This window comes from Andrena cerasifolii, chromosome 1 (genome assembly GCF_050908995.1).
Source record: "Andrena cerasifolii isolate SP2316 chromosome 1, iyAndCera1_principal, whole genome shotgun sequence".
NCBI classification, from domain to species: Eukaryota; Metazoa; Arthropoda; class Insecta; order Hymenoptera; family Andrenidae; genus Andrena; species Andrena cerasifolii.
This window is the reverse complement of record NC_135118.1, coordinates 3,700,017-3,721,517: the sequence shown is the minus strand read 5'-3', so window position 1 is coordinate 3,721,517 and position 21,501 is coordinate 3,700,017. Positions and strand designations below refer to the sequence as shown.

The 21,501-nt window shown below is 41.3% G+C and overlaps 1 protein-coding gene across 3 annotated transcripts in view; it reads left to right on the top strand.

The window, feature by feature from the left end:
* Positions 1 to 5,816: 5,816 nt before the first annotated feature.
* Pot (zona pellucida domain protein papillote) overlaps positions 5,817 to 21,501 on the top strand; it is a 32,931-nt gene continuing 17,246 nt past the window's right edge. Inside the window, exon 1 of one of the 3 annotated variants that reach the window (XM_076807387.1) lies at positions 5,817 to 5,967. The gene's annotated coding sequence lies outside the window, so the exon portion shown is untranslated. Of the gene's footprint in view, positions 5,968 to 6,127; positions 6,302 to 21,501 lie in introns of those variants that run through there. The other 2 variants (XM_076807405.1, XM_076807396.1) reach the window with 2 other exon arrangements.

Here is a 21,501-nt window from a genome sequence, read left to right as displayed (position 1 = left end):
GAGGTGAACGCGTTCCTTCTTGCGTTCGCTCTGGCATTTAAAGGATCCTTTGTATGTCCTTTCACTGTCCACCACGCCGGCAGTGCAGCCGCTCGTTCTCCGTCAATTACGCCCTATTTAATACCATTTCGGCATTGGGATACTCTAGTGGTAATTATGTACCAGCTCGGTAGGTCTTCCCTTCAGCACGCTTCCCGCTCCTCATGCCTAGGACGATTTAACGAACTTACCCGCGTTCGTTCGCGAGTAGAACGACGCAACACCACTTACAAAGGAACCTTGGTAGCCCGAAAGATCCGATTTTTTTTTTAATTTTGCAGGTTTGTGGCATGTAGCGGTCCTTATACATATGTGTAATTGAAGTATCACGCAACTTTTTTTTTTACTAGAGAGATTGGGGCAGATTGTAACAAAAAAAGTTTTCACAGGTCTTCCTTGAAAGTGTTTTCCTCAGTCAGGAAATAATTTGCTTGATTCACTACTTACATGTGTGGTGAGCTCATTGAGTGTAAGTACCTGACAAAATCTTGGAAACTTAGGCATCTAGCTTCATCTTAAACAAATCCGAACCTTTGTTACAATATGTCTCAGTCTAGGGTAAATTGTAACACCGTGTTGGGTAAATTGGAACACATCTGTTTTACTTATTTAAATACAAATATGAGCACAAATATACATTTCTGAAAAATAGAAATGAAAACACAGATCATTATGAAACATTTGATATACATGTGTTAAACAATAATCGCTTATTCATCCTGATTCTATAAAAATCTTCTTCGCTTTCTTTACTATTACCTTCATACTTTTTTTTTCTACTTTTTGGATTCTCGATTGTTCAGTTGTTCGTCTAGACCAGGGGTTTGCAGGGAGCCGTTTTCAGCGCCTAGCTGCGAGCAACCCGCCTGTCCCGGTGCTAAGGTTAGAATCGGTGAGGAGAACTGCAGTAGTGTAAAGGGTCAGCGTTGTATCCTGCAACCCGCGCTCGCGCGAACTTGTGAAATGGCAACAGCGCTTCACAGACGCATTCCACTACAACCATGCACCGACGGCGCAGGGCAGCAGTGATGCCTGACCTTCGAAAATTTTAGGATGGTCTCTTTCAAATTAACGTCGCAAAGAGCTATTGGGAATTTCCCGGCCCAGGTAATCGAGCCGCGCGCTCCGCTTTTATGATCGGTTTACCAATCGCACCGCACATTACTGTAATGAGATTTGAAAATAATATCGACTGATCTCGTACCCGTCTCAATTTAAAAAATTTTAGCTACGACAGGGTTGACCGCGGCGCTATACCACTGTACGGAGAGATTTTTCGCCACCTGCGTGTAAAAGCCACAAGAATGGCGCATCGTTCCAAAACATGACATTAACGGAAGCCGGTATAGGCGTGGCGTTGAGTAGCTAAAACATTCAGGCACAAAAATTCTAGAAAAAAATTCAAACACCGCTACAATCAAAGACACCCCATACAGCACACTTCGTGGCGGCAACGTTGCAGGATCGTTGCAGTAACCTTGCAGTGTTGCATGGTTGCAGCGCAATGTACATGTAACGTTGCTGCGACGTTGCCGTGCAACATTGCACGGGGCGGACATAGAATTATTGCTGCATAGTTGCATCAATGTTGCGTTGCAATATTGCACTGCAACGATCCTGCAACTTTGCTGCAAAGTTACGGCAACGTTTGGCAACGTTTCCACAATGTTGCTGTAACATTGCGCCAGTATTGCGGCAACGTTGCTGCAACCAGCATTTAAACTTAAAATATTTCTGTTGTTTTTAATGATACGAGAAAATGTCTAAGGAAAAAAAATGTTTGCTTCAGAGAGACAATTATTCTGACGGGGACGATTTGTTTCTCAAGGTTATATTACCCGAAATTTCAAGATCATCGATGGTTTTTTAATGGGATGACGTATTTTCATTACTGTAACGTTATAGCCAATACAAATACAAATTCAACCATGTATAATATGTTGTCCTTTTTGTCTAGAAATCCTTTTTTTCTTGAAATATTTTCTCGTATCATTAAAAACAACGGAGATATTTTAAGTTTAAATGTTAGGTGACTCACCATGTATATTTTAATGTGTAGAATGACACAGGGTAGAAGTTTTAGTGCATACCTACATAGTGTTACAAAACCCTAATGGAGTTTGTCAAAATGAGTCTTCGTTTTTGAATAATTTGAGCTTAAAGTTTTGCATCGTAGGAGTATAAGTTAAATTACGTTAGCACTCTTATCAATCAGTGGTTGTAGCTGCGGCGGTTAAGTGTTCGCCTACGATGCTACAGGTCACCGGTTCGAGAATCCCCTTGGGGGAAAAGAATTTTCTTTGAGAAAAAGAATTTACGGGCTTTATACTACTATGATACTGCACACATTATAATACCGTTATTTAAAATTTTGGCCCTACTGCCCGAATCGTTGCAGGAGGCGGACATAAAATTATTGCTGCAACCTTGCGGCAACGTTGCGTCAAACATTGTAATCTTACACTGCAACCATTCTGCAACTTTGCTGCAACTAGAGTGTGCTGTATGGGACGTCCCATTAGCTACCCCTTACGTCTGATCTAGGTATGCACTGCATTAAGGATAAGATCATAAAAAAAAAACAGAACAATAGATTCTGAGGTCTGCAGGACTAACACATAATTGAATAAACATTTAATTTCTCCGTATCTGAAAGTAATGATACAGAAACAACTAGCCTATTGTTTATCAACACCACGAATTTTAAAAGCAGCATTAAATACAGTATCAAATGAACAGTTTGCAAAAGCATTTTACAACACTTATGGTTAAGAAATTGATAGAAATAAATTAAGTAAATGTAAAATATGTTCAATTATCCATCATTAAGAGGAAATAATTTTTTCTCATTTTTCGGCGCAAATTGCATTCCAATATCTTTTATAGTTCAAAAGTTATACGAGAGGGGCCCCAAAATTTTCAACCCGGGCCGGAAAATTCTGAATAGCTCTTGGCGACGTTAATTTAAAAGAGACCATCCCAAAATTCTCGAAGCTCGGGCATCACTGCTGTCCAACGGTCGCTGGCAGCTCTCCGAATGCCGGGACGGTGCATGGTTGTAGTGTAATGCGTCTGTGAAGCGGTGTTGCCACTTTACGTGTTCGCGCGAGCGCTGGTTGCAGGATAAAACGCTGACCCTGTATATAGCTGGGTCCAAGTCATACCAAATGCACGTACACTACTGCAGTTCGCCTCACCGATTCTAACCTTAGCAACGGGACAGGCGGGTTGCCCGCAGCTAGGCGCTAAAAAGGGCTCCCTGTGCACCCCTGGTCCAGAGCATCTTCTTCCGGTGTGTCAGCAAACAGCGTGTTTGCTTTGTCACCATTTAGAGCGGAGTGCGTAGTAGCATGTTACAATTTACCCCGAGCTTGAATTTTTCCGTTTTATCTCCGCAAACGAGAAACTAAATATGAAATTACTAAAATGCGTACACATTATAATAAATAAAGAAGCAGAAATTCAAACGGTTTCTAATAACGGTTAATTGAAATAAAAGTGCTAAGCCAAAATTTACTTACGTGCTCTACATACTAAAATTCTGGGCTATAACTCGTTTGCGTCGCTAAAACCGACGGTGCTAATATCGTCAAGCAGCTCTCGCATGCTGTGGGTTGCCAGATTTGTGCTTCAAAAGATTTTACTTATGTTACAATTTACCCCATCTTACGACCTTACCCGGTCTCCCTTACTTTTTACACATTAACCTGTACTGGGTACAAAGTTTAAAAAAGATCGGAATTTTCGGGCCACCGAAGTTCCCTTGTTACCGTCGTTACGCCATCCGTCAAGCTCTTCCTTTCAACTGGATTCGAGAGTGCCGGTGAGCTGCGAGAATTAGCGTGGGCCGAGCAAAAAATTTGGGGACACGCGAAAACATTGAGGATATGGGGATGAAGCGAATGGATGCGAAGAATTTTCTGTGAAATGAAGAGAGAAAGTGTTGTTACTCGAGAGGAAAAGGGAAGAAAACTTTGGGCGTGGGTGTCCCAAGGTCTCCTGCTCGCCATTTACGGACGCAAAGCCGGACACAGAGTGCCAGGCCTGTGAACAAGACTGAGACTGATTTTAGAAGGCGATAGAGATAGAAAGGTGAAGTATTCGTTCGTCTCATTGAATAATAAATGATTTCATGGTTTAAGATGTCGAGAGTTTGCGCATGAGGGCCTACAAAGATTCTGCCAGGAGAATATGCCAGGTAAAGGTGGCTTTATAATGTTAGTCCTGGGAGTAAGCAAAGTTCTGAAAATGATTTGTTGTTTTTAAAATATTGAAATTCAGTTTCGCTTGGGACCTGTTCCATTCGTCTGAGGAACAAATATTTATCTTTTTGTATTATGGCTTTGAAAGCAACAGAAAAGCTATTAATCAAATTTTCAACCAAATGCTAGTCTTTGATATTTAATGAATGCATGATGCTGTATTTTCTCAAGTATGACCAGTGAAAAAATGTGAACGGTCTCTGGGAAGAAGAAATTATGTAAGTATGTGTTACGTGACGTTATGGCCCATATGGAGACTTCTTTTGGTGTAAAGAAATTCACATAGATTCACAAGTATAATTTAGCACATTTGCTTTCAATTTCAGTATTTGATTTGGTTCTAAGTGGATTCGATATCATTTTCCAGATCCTTTCCTTTATCGAACTCACTGTCAGTGAACTAACAAACTATACAAAGTACTTCCTAATACCTATGTGGTACAACTACAAGGCTAGTAATGTTACATGTACGAAAAAAACTAAATAGAAAATGTGAAATCACATGTTGTCGCGAGAAGTTTCCTTTTCAGCCTCTTAAATCAGTAGAATTTCGTAATAAACACGGTGCAGCTGCGACTGAAATGAATCCCTGGGCAAAAATAAATCGAAACAACAGAGTAACTTGTCTTCAAGAATATGGAGTTCGAAAATTCATTGATTACGCGCGATATTGACTAAAAAATCGGCTCTAAATTTTCCTTACACGAAATATTATACATTCTGCAGATTTTTAGTCCGATATGGGCACATCAGACGGGTTTCCAAAATCTCTTTTTTTTTTCAAAAATGAAGCCTCCCACGAGCAATATTTATTCTACATTTCCTACTTATTATCCTACATCCTGTGCAGGTACTCAAGCTTCGATCAAATCAGCATTTGGTCTGAGTCGCCTTATGCTCAAAACACAGTACCCCTCTAAATAAACAGCTTGAGAAATCATCCTCAATATTTGGCAACAAAAGAATTTAAGCTTATCCTCGTATAATTTCTGTTCCACCGAACATCACCCAAACTCAAAGCTAACCTACCCCCAAAACTAACTCAGAATAATCCCACAGGCTCGGACCTAGCTCAGACCTAAGCAGCGCAACAAAACTGCCACAACAGCAGTCCAACTTTCATTAGATACTCGCACACTGTGAATGACCATTTTGGAGTAATAAAAGGACACTGGGCCCACACTCCCCTCTCGTTCATCATCGTGTCATCGAACTCGCAGAGTTGAAATCAGAGCCCAGTCCAGCTCCCTGGTACACATACATCCCCAGCGATTCCTTCTGAACGTCTGCGAAAAGGAGCCAAGAGCCGCAGCAGCATACTCTCGAGGTCCCGCGGCGCGACATAAGGCCACGCACTCGCAGGCGTAAATAGGTGGGTGGCTGCGGGCTGGAAGTGTGTGTGTACAGCCGTGCAGAACCGGCGAGCGGCCGCGTACACAGGCGAAACAAGCAAAAGAGAGGGAACCGAACCGCTCCTCCAACTGTTAAGAGGTCTCTCCTGTCGCAGGTAAAACGCCGCCTCTGGAAAGTGAGTTCAGTCGCGGCCGCGCGATCGCGTCGAACGATATTTACCTTGCCGCGCGAAGTTCCGAGAATCAGGAGCGTAACCGTCGGGCTCCTGGGACCCTCGTAGTGCCCCGAGACCCCAGGCCGTGCACTGGACAAGGTAGGAAGAACCACCTGTTAAATCGCCAACTTTTCCCCCGCGCGCCTTCGGTCGCATTGGTTCCGGCCGCCCCAAAACTCCTCGCTCGGCTGACAGGCGACGTTTCTGTCGGCGCGGTTTCGCGATCGCGGGCCGCGGGGCCCAAAGAGAGCCGGGAACAGGCAGGAGTTTCGGGACTTGGGAGAACGTAGGATAGATTCGGAGGGAGCGAAGTGCGTAGACGTGTCGGTTCTACACCGTCGCTGCAAAAAAAAAAAAAAGGACACCACGGATGACGACATCGCGGGGAACACCCACTCGATTTGAATAAACATTAGGCGGACGCCGCTGAAAGGTTTGCCATTGAATTCCAGTGACAACTGAATCATCTCTGGGCGTGAGCCACCGTTGCTTCGCCACCTCCTTCTTTTCTTTCCTCCGCTGCACTGCGGCGATTCGCATAATTTTTTGGTCGATTGTCTTCGACCTACCGAAGAACCCCATCCGACTCGCGCATACCCCGTGCAGACCGGTAAAACGGGCATGCCCTGCCGTGGATGCTGTCCTTGCTGCGACGATCGGAGGCAGCGATCGCGTGCAAGTGTTAATTACTTTCACTCGGCGAAGGAACCACGCGAAAAGGAGGAGGAGGAGGAGGAGGCCGGCGGTGGAGGTTGGACGGGTGGCTACGCCACTGAGCTTGGTTACTTGGCCAGCCGAGCCGAGGCATAATCCCCGCGTGTCTGGCCATTATACGGGAACACGGCCTGCAGGGAGGTCCCCCAGGGAGAGGGAGAGTTTCGCGGCTTCTACATTTCGGCCGCAAAACGACTGAAACCGCGCGGATAAACGACCCCCGCGCCCCTCCCCGCGGCCTTGCTGCACGGCAAACCGGTCCTGCCCGCGGCCGCTAGCCGATTTTGCCTGGCGAACGCGCGCCATCTTGGATCTGCTCTGGAGAGGTGACGTCATTGGTACAAGGCACGGTCGCTTGCTCAATTCTAGCTGCAGCTAGAGATGGAAACGTAGGCTGCGTTTCGTTCGGCGTTTCCTCGCGGAACCATAGGCCTCGACGTCACCTTTGCAACTTCTCCTGAACTTTCGACAGCGCTTGCGGGTTCTACTTCCCCCCCTTCCCCCCTACCCCCCCCCCACTTTCGTGGACAGTACGGTGGGATTGGTCGGATCGCGATGAATCGTATCGTTCAGAGGAGCAGCGCGTAACATAGTTATAGTGGGACTGTTTGAGATTTTGGACCGCATTGACCTCTCCTACGCCTATGCTTCCTCAAGTTTTGCGCCATTTTAGGATATCTTGAGCGAGAGACATTCATTCCTCGGGGAGATACTGTAGGAGTAATATCGAACGGTATACGCACGGTGAGATCGTCGGTGTGGTACCGTCGAACCGCAGTGTCTACGCCCATGTGGTCTTAGATTTTACGTGATTCTAGGTAATACAACACGGAAGACATTCACTGTCAAGTTTGTAATAGTCGAGGTAGCGTGATAGGGAACAATATTGATCGGTGAACAGTGGAATGTTGCTCTAGCGCTGCCGAACCGCGGCGTCTACGCCTATGCGTTTTAGATAGTATTGCATAGTACACATCCGCTGTGGAATTATAATGATCGAAGGAGTGCGATTGAGCAATATTGAATGACAAATATGCAGTGGGATTATTGGAACCGCTTCGAGTTACAGTGCCTACGCCTATGCGTTCCCGAGTTTTACTTCATTTTTAACAATACTCGGTGCAGGAGATTCACCGACGAATTATACGGTTCTAATGGGCCCAATAGAGAACAATACTCAACAATTAACGGTGGAATCTTGTTCGCGCTCCTACGCTTATGCGTCCTCAGGTTCCCCGCAGCCTCAAATACCATTGTATTGAAAAGATTCACTATTGAATTACAGTTCGTCGAGCAAGACAGTGCGGAACAACAATCGCCGATAAACGGTGGGATTTTATTCAAATTCCTACGCCCATGTGCTCCCAGATGTTTTGAAATTTCAGATACCAAGGCACAGAAAAGTTTTCCTGCCGATTAATAATTTTGCTGAATTAAACTGATTCTAAGAACGCGACAGACGAGATTGTATTACAAACAGTTTTCGAAGTGCCATTTAAAATCCTACGCCCATGATCTTTCACATTTTACGCAACTCTTCAATTACGTCACGTGAAACGAATCAACTAGTCATCTTCTAAATCACCTTTAAATGTGCACTGCCTCAGATCACTGGAATGATGGAAGTATACCATAAACAACTACAAGGACTATCCATATTTCCGAAAATAATTTATAGTTCCACTATTTGCCGCGGCGTGCCAATTTGCACAACGAAAATAGTCATGTTTTCATCGTTAAGATAACGAGTTCCATTTCTTGCTGACCAGCCATCGCGTTATCGCTGTCCACGAAACTAGACTAGTCCCACCTACAGTGGTGGTCAAAAAAAATTTAAAACTTAGATTCTTCCATGTCTGCACATGCAACTAACTTAACACGAGGCCCGAAGTATTATATTGGCATCCCTGGCCAATCCTGGCGACCCCTGGATCTGCGGAATACAGATTTTAAGTTATAATTCTTCCTAATGGAACTGTTTTACTTTTCTCACTGTTCGCAGTTTATACTTCCTTTTGACTATTACTGTACCCCACCTAAGTGTGCCCACCTACGGTTCCACTTCGTAGAATTACTGTTTCAGTGTTCCAGTAACGGATCACGGCTAGAAACGAGCAAAACCATCGATTTCTCCAATATCGTCGATCCACGCAGCATTTGCCGCACTCCGTAACGGTAGCGCGATCATTCGAAGAGCTTTTGCGTGCATTTGTCGGTCATGGCTTTGCCTCGCGTGCGTAAGCAGCGTTCGGCAATGGGCGTTAAGCACGTTAACTTTTACCGCGTGGGTAAAGCATATAGACAACGAAACGCGCGATCAAGAGCAACGGTTGTGCTTTCGCCCGCCGCCGCGTGGCCAGCCTTCGCGTTTCGTAGTACAGCTCGACCGTCCCTTTGTACAGCCAAACGACTGCATTATTCAGGTTGCCTACGAAATTGCCCAGCATGGATTACCTTCTATTACCCCAGATCTGCAAGTTTCCTTCGACGATGATCGATAGGCATCTGCCTTGAATGTTCTGCGTTAGAAATAGAGAGGGAGCTGATTGTCAGTGAAAGTGGTCGCTGTATGAAATACAGACAAGTTTACCATTTTCGAATGACTGCAGATACGCATTACCTATGCAGGGTCAACAGCTGTCGAAAGAAAGCTTAAACGGCGAACGGTAAGGAAAATAAGATGGCTTCGTTAGAAAGAATTGTATCTTAAAATTAATATCCCGTTTTGGGGTTACTATACCTATACGTAGATTAGACCAGTGGTGCCAACATTATTCTTAAAGCCTGTATTAAGTTAGTTATGCAGAGAGGTAAAGATATGGCTTCGAACATTCTTTATACCACCACTGTAATAACATAGGACACTAAATTAACTGAGTTAATTTAATTTTCTTTTACCAGTCTTTATATCAACACTAGACCAAGTATACGAAACTTGCATAATGTTCATTTGCTTATTCCATCTTCTGAGTTATCGCAAATAAATTAGATGGTCGAGGTGGGTTATTTGTACGAATTAGTATTTACTGTCTAGCAGTGTTACGTAGGAGTAGGGAGATATTCGACCGGGTTTTTTTTTTTCTTATCGCGCTGACCTATGCAGCGTTCGCTTAAGTGTTTTTCTACGCGTGCACGGGTACTTGAGGTGTGCAAGGGCAGGATCGCATGCGCACGAGCCAGAGTTTCGCCGTGTGCGTGCTGCCAGTGAAAGTAGAGTGTTTGCGCAACAAGACGACGTGTCTCCTTCGGATACTGGTTCGACTTTAAAGGCTCGGTGCCCGTCTCCTAGACTTTCAACCAGACCTGCCTGGTTAACGTCACACCAGCCACGCTGTTTCCTTCGTTTTTTTTCCATCGAATCGATATACATTATACACCCGAGCCCCACTTATCCTCCATTACGCTTACTTTTCAAATCCCTTGGACAGCTTGCGCTCGCGCGTCGTTTTAGTGCCTACGTGCAACTAAATACGACGGAAAGAATTCATTACGGGTTAATAGCGCGTCTTGAGGAATTGCATAGTTAATGGTGGATTCTTGCTCGAGCTACGCCTATGCATTTCCAGATTTCTTTTAAATTTCAGGCAGCATTGCAGACATGGCATCCATGTTGAATTATACAGGGTGTCCCCAAAATGGTGGCGCAACTCGAAGGAATGTGATTCTATAGCAGTGGTCAAAAGAAAGTTTAGTTTGCGAATGGTGAGAAGAATAAGATGGCTCCATTAGAGACAGAATTATATTTTAAAATTTATATCGGATGGACTGTGGGATTTATAGAGTGCGCCAGTGGTACCAACATGATATTTTTAGTTTTGCATTAAGTTACAGTAGTTATGCAGATGAGAAAAAAATTTCAGTTTCAAACTTTCCTTTCACCACCACTGTGCATGAAAGCATTAGTCGAAAATAAAAGAAAATATCGTTTGAGTTGGGCCGTGGTTTTCCAGAAAAATTATTTGGAATGTTTTGTTACTGGCAGCATGCAACAATAAGTGTGGTGCAACTCTGCTGATGAAATAAATCCTGAAAAAATAAGTCGAAACAATTATAAAACAGCTCTTTATTATCGTGGCACTGTCTTTGAAATTTTTTATTTTAATTCGGTTGTTCGTCAGGCGCGCGAATTCTCGGCGGATTTTCAACCCTGATTTCCTGACGAACAAATAAGTCTCGTTTGGAAAAAAGTTATTACACAATCTCGACTTATTTTTGCACAAAGATTCATTCCATCTTTACACTTACACCGCGCTTACTGTTGCAGTCCACCGATTTCCTAACCTAGCCCAGACTAGTGTTCAGAATCAATTTCTTCCGAAAAGAAGTCCTCCAAGAAAATACATTATTCTATATTCTCTATTTATTTATTCATATAGAATCACCTCTTTGCACAGACCACCGCTACACAGTGGAACGAATCGCCAATCTAGGTGGAAAAAAATAAGTAATGGCCAATTTTTATACTTTTCAGGTTGAAAAAGACGAGCAATATATTTTTTATGAATACAGAAGTATATACATATTGTTATTGTTTCAAACGCATGTTAATAATTTTGCACGTAACAGTTTAATTAATAAATTAAAGATGGAGGGTTATAACTCGTACCATGAGCTGGCACTAGAATCCGAGTCTTCTGAAAGTCTACTAAAACTATCGTCATTTTGATTAGAATAGGGATCGTTTAAAATTTCTAGTCCTTCCAGCAAATGCAATGTACCTTTTGGAATAGCTTCCTTCTTTTTATATGGTAATTCCCTGTATTAATAAGCGGATCTGAAGAAAGTAGTAACGCATTTAATATGTCCCTATTCGTAAGATCCCTTGACATTTTTCTTGTGGCATTCTCTGTACCGCTTACAGTATTTATTGCGGACTTCTTGAGCCTCCTCTGATAACATCCCTATTGGCAGTAGACAAGACTTTGTAACATCTACACTGTGCGTCAGTATTTCGTGCACAGTCACAGGCATAAAATACCACGAATACAAATTTAAATATATAATTCTGGTTTCAGTTACAAATTTCTCAAATTGTGGTATACCGATTTCGTAACCTGATGCTAATGCGCTAAGGATGTAACAAAAATCGCTCAAGAAGCCCGCTATCTATTCCCGTAATTGCAGCGCTGTTTTCATGGTTTTTGAAGAACCTCCTCGCAGTATTTCCACCATTTGTGGAGCCAGACCCCGGTTTTGGTCTATCAACGATCAACCCCATTTCATTTTTGAAACGTAATTGTATAAGCTTCTTGCGTTCTTTTACTTCAGATTTTTGTTCGGTTGTTTTAATTGCCCACAGTTTTACCGGCAATCTGTAACTAATATGCAAGAAGCATTCAAAACAACGAATCCGGGCATGAAGCGTTGATAGACCAAAACCATAATGTTCTTCCTTGGCATGGAATGATTCGGGAATATCGTTCATAGTTTCCGGGGTGGCTCCGCAAATGTAGCTGTTGTATTCCGTATTTTTCGTATTACTTTTATTTTATTAAATAACTTTATACAAATAACGGAAACTAAGACGATTACAGATAAATACTAGATTATAGATTCAGAACTAGATTCTCGTGTCCTGACTATTCGGACTGAAGTGCTCGAGTGCTTCTGACTGGAAGAATTGCGTGTAATATATATATGTACGGTTTTCGGTAAGCTGAAAAGTGGGGGTTGTCCTGAGTTTAACGGTCGTTAAGGGATGAGGCATAGAGATCGAGGTTCAAGGATGAGTAATAGGGTACGGATAAGGTCATAAAAGAAGGACTTCAGGATGCTTACTATTGCTATCTGGAAAACTAACGCGCTGACTAATACTTTATATAGATTTAAATGACGTTGGTATACAACATAGCACTTTTGGGTGGATTTAGTGTCGGGCAATGAATTGCACAGTTTCCCATCAACCATGGTCAATAGCAATTTATGGTAAATAGTAATATCGTTATTGCTAAATGTCATTTTAGTTGGAATAAGCTGGTAATATTATATAATATTATAATTCGTAATATTAATATTTCGCTGCGCGAATTAACTTGCGCTTGTGGTACTTTTGCCTATAATTATATTTTCAATCCATTAGCACATGTTAGCAGTTCAAATTAGCATAAATCGAAACTATCCGTAGTAACCTTACAAATTGTAATGGAATTACAGTGGCACTTTGTGGCATTGGTTAGTAATTAAATTTAAAAAAAAAGACCTTGTAAATTTTGCATAGTCAATGCCTCATATCTACCATTAATAAAGTTTTTTCCAAGTAACCAAAATATGCTAAATTAAATATTAAATTTTTATAACATGAAAAGGTTTTTAAATATTATACTTACCTTAATGCGAAAAAAGCTCTAATTTCGAAGCAATTTCCTCAGGATGGACTTTTGCCTTCAGATATATGAACTTGAACGAACCGATTTTCGAAAACGGTGTACATTAAAAAGATAATACGCTGGACTTGCTCTAATTAGACATTTTTGGGCCAACATACCGATTCTTATAAATATTGATGACTTTAATTTTTTCCACCTAAATTGGCGGTTCGTCCCACTGTGCGCTAGTTCGGCGACACTCTGCATTGCTGAAGGAATACGATACAGAAGCATATCGAATGGTGAACAGTGGTATTGGTGTCTAAGCACCTACGCGAATGCCTTTTAATATTTTATGCTAATTTAAACGAACTTGCGTGGGGTGGCTTTACTACAGAGTTACACCTTAAAACTTGGTCCGATAAAGAAATAACGCCGACAGCCGTGGACTTGTTATTCGAGCACCCACGCGCAAGCATCCTCGAAAAAAATATATGTGGTAGAGCTAAAAAGTACCTACTATTTGCATTTTTAAACATTCAAATATCTTAAGTAGATCCTGAGAAAAAAAATAGTAAAGTTTAGGGTTGTTATCCCCATATCACCCTAACGAGAGGGGGTAGAGATCTGAAATTTTTCTCAGTGTTTTTTTAGGCAAAGAGCATTATTTAGAACACATAAATATTAAAATTGGTGCTGGGGCCGTTTTCCTTAAGCTTATCCGGCTAGACCCTTTCCCACGAGTTCTGAGCGATGGAGGGGTAGGCAGATTGCACTGTTTTGTTTTTCAAATTTCCACTCCCAGCCGAGTTTAAGGTGGGCACAAAGGTAGAATCTATCATTCGAATCGAGCGTGGAATTTGTACCGAGGACAAGGAGATGCAACGACCTCCACCCAGCATCGAGAAGAAACAATCGTGTGGGAGCGTGGCTTGACATTCCTCGGCTGAGTTGCGAATTGCGGGCACGCGCGCGGCACCTACACGAAAGAAACGTGTACCGATTGATGCGCTAAGCTGATTTGGCGACTTAGAACGTGACCGACAATGTGATTCCTTCGCTCGAGATTGCTTGTCCGCTGCTTCACACCTTCCTCCCCCCCGTCTTCCGCCCCTCCATTGGAAGTTATCAAAGACGGTATTGCTTGATCGATCGCCCAGCTCTGACGGAAATGTAGATCTTTCGCAACAGTGCCAAATCTCGTTCCTGTAGGAGTTACGTGCGCCTTGATTACGTAGGCGCGCGCACACTGGAGAGCGTCAATTACCCGAACTGCTTGGGACCGAGGTGGTTCGGAAATTCGAATTGTTCGGATAATCGAACAGTTCGGAGAATGAAGCATACATGTAGGGGAGACCGGGGCTAAAAGTTCGGATTTCGATAAAACATAAAAAATAACTGGAAAATAATGTAGTTGTTCTCTTCACTCTTCACTAATTTCTTGTTAAATTTATTATATTTTCGGATTTTAAGCTTGTATTTGATATATCGTAATAGGTTTTTCGTAGAAAGTAATTTATTTGTGGCTGATCGAAGCGGAACTTTTTATCCCTATTTGGGGCAAGTTGTTATCGCGTTGGGGTAAGTTGTTACTAAGATATAAGAGTTGCCTTTTAATGAAATATTTCATTTTCCAATGAGATAAAACAGAATTTTATTAATAATGTTTATTTATGAAGGTTCGGACCAACAAAAATGTATTATCTTTAAAAGAAAAGCAAAACGATATGATAACCATAAACATTATCTTTGGTATAAAAACTATAATCTACTAGTCAGTCTTACATTCAACTGTATGTAGGTACCTACTTATTGAGATTCGTACTTGTAGCCTACTGTGGCCTCTTGTCCACGTTGTAGTATTTTAATAAATCTCCATAGAATCATGTGGCAGATATTGAATTCTCTACCGACAGTTTTTATTTATCTATACGCATAACTTCGATCGATGTTGTGTCCCTTTCCGCCTTTCATTCATATGTTCGCATCTTAAGGGGGTATACCCGTTTGAACCCTCGGAAAATGTATACATTTTGTGGATTTCTTTACAAGTCAACGGTTTGATGCAGATTTCCCGTTTTTTAACTATGTTTACATAGTATTATGAACTACTTATAAAAAAAGTTTCAGTTAAAAAACTATTGTTTTTCGGAAGTTACGGATACATGTCCGAAAGTCTCTCGATTTTAGACGGCTAAACGGTGGCCCTAAAAACTCGCGCTACGTTCAACCAATTTACTTCAAATTTTGCATGCAGAATCATAATAAGATTCCACATTGTCCAACGAAGGCGATTTTGAAAATTTTGAAAAATAAAGAAATGGTGAGAGATCAAAGGTAAAGTTAAATTTTTCTAAGAGAAAAATCCACCTCTTTCCTTTATAAATAATAAACGGGGAATCGAAATAAAAAAAGCCTTCGTTGGACGATGCGGAATCTTATTATGATTCTGCATGCAAAATTTGAAGTAAATTGGTTGAACGTAGCGCGAGTTTTTAGGGCCACCGTTTAGCCGTCTAAAATCGAGAGACTTTCGGACATGTATCCGTAACTTCCGAAAAACAATAGTTTTTTAACTGAAACTTTTTTTATAAGTAGTTCATAATACTATGTAAACATAGTTAAAAAAACGGGAAATCTGCATTAAACCGTTGACTTGTAAAAAAATCCACAAAATTTATACATTTTCCGAGGGTTCAAACGGGTATACCCCCTTAAAACCTACACGAGTGCACTAAGTGTCGCTCCGTAACATAAATAAGTCAAGAACTTCTTCAAAGAGGAATAGCTCCACGGAAAAAGTAAACAGTCGAACGCTATGGATCATGTTTCAAAACATATGAAATCGTCGGTCGAAAGGACCGACATGCGCCTACTCCCGAGTTAAGATAGTCATAACCTGAACCTAACCCAAACTTATTGTGAATCGAAACTTAATGTCGACCCAACTCAAGATTTGTCTATGCATAGACTGAATCTGATAGTAGGGGAGAGCGAGGACAAAAGTAACATTTTTTACATTTGGCCTAGCCTACAATTACCTTTTACAGATATAAAAATGACAATTATACCTCAGACAGCATGTTTCTCGGTCTATCATTTGAGCCCAGATTCAGCTTTATGCGATAAGTAGTCAAAGAGTTATGGCAGTTTTGCTCAGTGACTGTCATTGTTACTTTTACCCTGCAGGGGTGGGGCGAAAGTAACATACGGTGGGGGGCGAAAGTAACACTAATTATTTTGAGGAAAATTAGGTCAAACACTTCTTCCAACGCAAAATAGGATTTTTTATTATAAATAAAATTATAGAAAAAAGAACATTTAAATACACATATTTTAAGTGACGATAAAAACAAATAAATTTTAGATAACGAAAGGTAGAAAGCATAACCAGCTTTGGACATTTCTTTGGAATTGTGTATTTAGTTGAATGATAGGTATTAAATTTTACACACTCCAAATTAAAATTATGACATACGTAGTGAAGATCACCCATGGTGCAGTCTTCGTGGGACTAACCCTTAAAATCTAGACATTGGATGCACTTCTCTCTAGCACAGCTTTCACTGAAAGGGTCCCAACAAACCAGACATAGACAATCATTATCACCTGAAGAATTCCTATCCTGTATGCTATTTTGCTCGCCCAAGTAATACGTATGATACTTTCATCCCCATAGTGACGTGGTACTTCTGTCCCCAGGCATGTTTTTCAGAATAGAACTGTTATAACATACAAATTATACAAGGCTTGTTGAAATCCAGTACAGGAACTTCTAAAGACATTATGTAAGAACGCTCTGGCAAATAATTGGTTTAATATTTTTAGTTTAACTATGAATATTAACCAAAAAAAAAACAAAATAGGAGAAACTTACCTGAATGATCTGAATAACAATTTTCACCGATTTTCATGAGCCTTGGCATGATGGATCTATGTCGAAAATAAGTAAATAGGTGTCCGAGCGTTTCTGCCAATAGGCCTTAATAATAGAGATATTTACATGTAAATTATTAAAAATTTCACAGTGGCCGTGGGCTTTTAGTGGGTAGAAATCCCACACTACTCTGACGCCCGCGGGAGATTCCCTTCGGGAAAAAAGGAGAAGGGAAAATTGATACATTTTACCTTCGTCCAAAGATTATTTTTTCATTCATTTTGTATGTTTTTTCTCAACTTTTCATTTACAATATATTAAAGAGGAAGGACCAAAGTATATTTTGGCATATTTGTTATTAAGTAATTAATTCAAATAAAAAATGAAAAAAATTGAAAACAGAATAGCTTATCAACTAGCCCCCCAGTGGGGTAAATTGATACATTTTGCCTTCGTCCAAATAACATTTTTTCATTCATTTTGTATATTTTTTCTCAACTTTTAATTTACAATATATTAAAGAGGAAGCACCAAAGTATATTTTGGCATATTTGTTATTAAGTAATTAATGCAAACAAAAATAAAAAACATTGAAAACTGAAAAACGTATCAACTAGCTCCGGTCTCCCCTATCATTGGATTGGTTCCATCACTATTTTCATGCAAAAAATTCTGTACAGCCTGCGAGCAACCTCGAAAGTTCCAACATTTGTTACCTCAACGTTCGATGTCTTAAAAACTTCTCCAAACTTTTCAATATCCGCGTTTCTCTTCTCACTTTCCACATACACACTACTTACATCACTCGAGCGAAATCGTCCACATACATATTTGTCCCACTTTTGGCGCATTCTTCTCTGTTCCTCCCATCTTATCATTCCCAAATCCTCCTCGAGGATCTCCACGTGACATCCATTGTTCAAATTAAAGTCCCCTCGAGGGGCGTCACTATTCCCAAGTAATATTAGGTTCTTCAGTAAGTTCGCGCCGTTTTTTTGCGAATGCAGAAGCTTCATTGTCTCCAATAATCTTTAGCACCGCTCGAACGCATTCCCCACCAGCGTTCCATGTCTGAGCAGTTGAAAATAATTTTTTTTTAATAAAGTTTTCCACAGCATGGATCGCCATTTACGCCAGAATAATTGCCCTTCTTGAAGCGTTTAAACCAGTTTTCTGCTGTTTTCTTCTACAGCACAAACTTTTCCGTAGCCGGCAGAAATGTTTTAAAATAATTGTTTAAGATAAAATCGATTAATCCTGGATTTAACTGACTACAGAACATATTGATCCTGTATACATTGATTTTCATACAGGTTTGCAGTGTAATTGAAAATATTCAACCTATATTTTTTTTTACCGGCAATCCTGCATGTTGAACGGGTGACAACAGCCCTAAAAGTTGGGGGTCGAACATATATTGCCTTGAATATCTCACAAACTATTCGGTACAGACAAATAATTTAAATTGCAAAGTTGTGTATCTTTGACCGATGAATCCACCTATGTAATTTTTTTTTAATACTCCCCTTACTTTTCAATATATTTTAGCTCATTGTCAGATTCGCAAAAATGGCAGTTTCTCAACTGGTGGGGTAAAGCAGCCGAATATGAGACCCATTTCTTAAAACCATCGTAAATCTTGACTGAGAACACTTTTATTAAAATTTGATACACGTTCTAAAAATAGAATATGTATTCTTTAGCAACCTACTGGAAAGTACCATAACAAACATTAGGTTTCTGCATAATAAAATAAACAACGAAAGTCATTCAAATACGCAGATAAAAAAATGGGTTCCTAATATGAGACCCAGTTTGCTTTTTTCCTGAAACTTATTTTTTTTTTACAAAGTCGGCATGTGAAATCTATTTCTTCGTTACCGAAATCTTCATGGGCCCACCACGCCCATCGTAACACTTTATACGTACACTTAACCCACTGATCACCTAGCACATCTGAAGAATAAGGATTTCTGCAAAACAAGCATTCTGTATTATAATTTTCTTTCTTAATCACTTTCATCATTCGGAACAATTTCGTCTTCACTCCCATCAGTAGAACTTTCACGGGTCTCGTATTTGGAAACAATAACATGATAACTACTAAGTAGTTTCGAAGTTAAGTCTTCATCACTTAATGATATACAACTAGTAAGCCTTAAACTCCATTGCAAGCACTATACAACAGTATTCGTGAGAATCGTTATACACTTACCACTTTAGAGGTATTTGTAATTTAATCGAACCACTTCAAAAACTTTCTGCAACGTACTTCAGACATAGGTGCTTGCTCAAGACGCTTAACTGATTACAACGCCACTGTGCGGACGAAACAGCAAATACACGATTAGTTACTAAAGAAATAGCATCGCTATGACTTTCAAGAGTTCTGTAGCGGAGATAAGCTGGGGTTTCATATTAGGAGAGGTCGTCATATTCGGCTACTTTACCTTACCATTGGAATGAGGTTGGTGCGAGGTTGATTTTTTTTGGCTTCGTCAGCTTTTTCGTTGCCAGCTACAATGTTCCTCGGATTATTGAAAAGGCTCAGGGCTCGGATGATGGGGTAAGACCCATCCACCCCACCTGTTGTCCCGGGTAGGCCGCCCGTTGACAGTCGAGAGCAATAAAATCGTACACCTTAAGGGGGTACAGTATTCCCTCGTTACAGGCTCGGTTTGGTGTACACGATACGGACCTTTCGCTATCCCCACCACTTCTGTCTCACTCTTGTCCGGCGAAGGCGAGAGCGAGATGGAATGAGAGAGAGCGAGAGGCACTGTCTCGCTCCGTCTTTCGGACGTCTGACACTCTGTCCTTTGCGTGCGCGACGGGCGTGCGCGACGGTCGCAAGCGCTTACCGTGAGCCGGGCCTGCGTCAAGATTTTGCGAAGCGGTTTTCGTGCTCACGGTAAGCGCTTGCGACTATCGCGCACGCTCGCCGCGCACGCAGTGTTCCATCTCGCTCCTCCCTTCGGCCAGAAAGAAGCGAGAAACGAACACTCGGCATTAGGGCTCTGTTCACGATACGGGCTCAACGCCGGTCCCGACCAGCGAGCCGCTAACGAGGAAATACTGTATACCCCTTTGAACGCTCGGGAAATGTGTACATTTTGTGTAGTTTTTTACAAGTCACCGGCTTGATGAAGATTTCCCGCTTTTTTTTTACTATCATTACATAGTACAGTAATTCCCCGTTATGAGTCCGTTTCGTCCTCCCGTTGACAGTCCGGCGACTATCCCCACCATTTCTTGGAAGCCTGCGGACGAGAGTGGGAGAACCGGACAACGAGCAACATTGCACGGGGCGGACATAGAATTATTGCTGCATAGTTGCATCAGTGTTGCGGTGCAATATTGTACGGCAACGTTCCTACAATATTTCTGCAACGTTACGGCAACGTTTGGTAACGTTTCCACAATGTTACAGCAACGTTGCGCCAGTATTGCGGCAACGTTCCTGCAATGTTGCCGCAATGTTGCTGCAACTACCATTTGAACTTAAAATATTCCCGTTGTTTGTAATCATACGAGAAAATGTCTAAGGATAACAATATTTGCTTCAGAGAGACAATTATTCTGACACAGACGATTTTTGTCTCAAGGTTATATTTCCCGAAATTTCAAGATCATCAATGGTTTTTTTTAATGGAATGACGTATTTTCATTACTGTAACGTTATAGCCAATAAAAATACAAATTCAGCCATGTATAATATGTTGTCCTTTTTGTCTAGCAATCAATTTTTTCCTGAGATATTTTCTCGTATCATTACAAACAACGGAGATATTTTAAGTTTAAATGTCAGGTGACTCACCCTGTATATTTGAATGTGTAGAATGACATATAGTGGAAGTTGTAGTACATACCTACTAGTGTTACAAAACCCTAATGGAGTTTGTCAAAATGAGTCATCGTTTTTGAATAATTTGAGTTTATAGTTTTGCATGGTAGGAGTATAAGTTCGAATACGTTAGCATTCCTATCAATCAGTGGTTGTAGCTGCGGCGGTAAAGTGTTCACCTACGACGCTACAGGTCACCGGTTCGAGAATCCCCTTGGGGAAAAGAATTTTCTTTGAGAAAAAGAAACACGAGCTTTATACTTCTACGATTCTGCACACATATATACACACCGTTATTTATATTTTCGGCCCTACTGCCCGAAACGTTGCAGGAGGCGGACATAGAATTATTACTGCACCCTTGCGGCAACGTTGCGTGCAACATTGCAATCTTGCACTGCAACCATTCTGTAACTTCGCTGCAACGAGAGTGTGCTGTATGGGTCCCTTAATGGGAAGAGACACAAGTGGCAATCATACCTCTGCTATCAATTCTTATTGTTATCGAAGCACACGCATATCAGATAAGTTTGCAAACTCGATTTTCCCCGAAATAAAGGTTCCTGTAACAAAATTGTACCCTATATTTTCAAGTCGCTTCTGCATGTAGAACCTTCTTACTCATACCACCCCAGCTGAGACATCCTGTCCATAGACACAGAGAAGAGAAAGATGTATGCAGAATCACCAACTTTCACACAGCTGACAAGCAAATGTTATTCGAGCAAATTCATTACAAGAAGTAAACCTCGTGAATAGAAACATGCATTCGTATTAATCAGGCCAATAAAAACATCGTCGACCCAATAGCTTCCTCGTTTCGACGTCAAGGCTTCCGTTTCCTCTCTCGAAACATCATCGCGCGATTGTTGTCATCAAACCACGAGTCATGC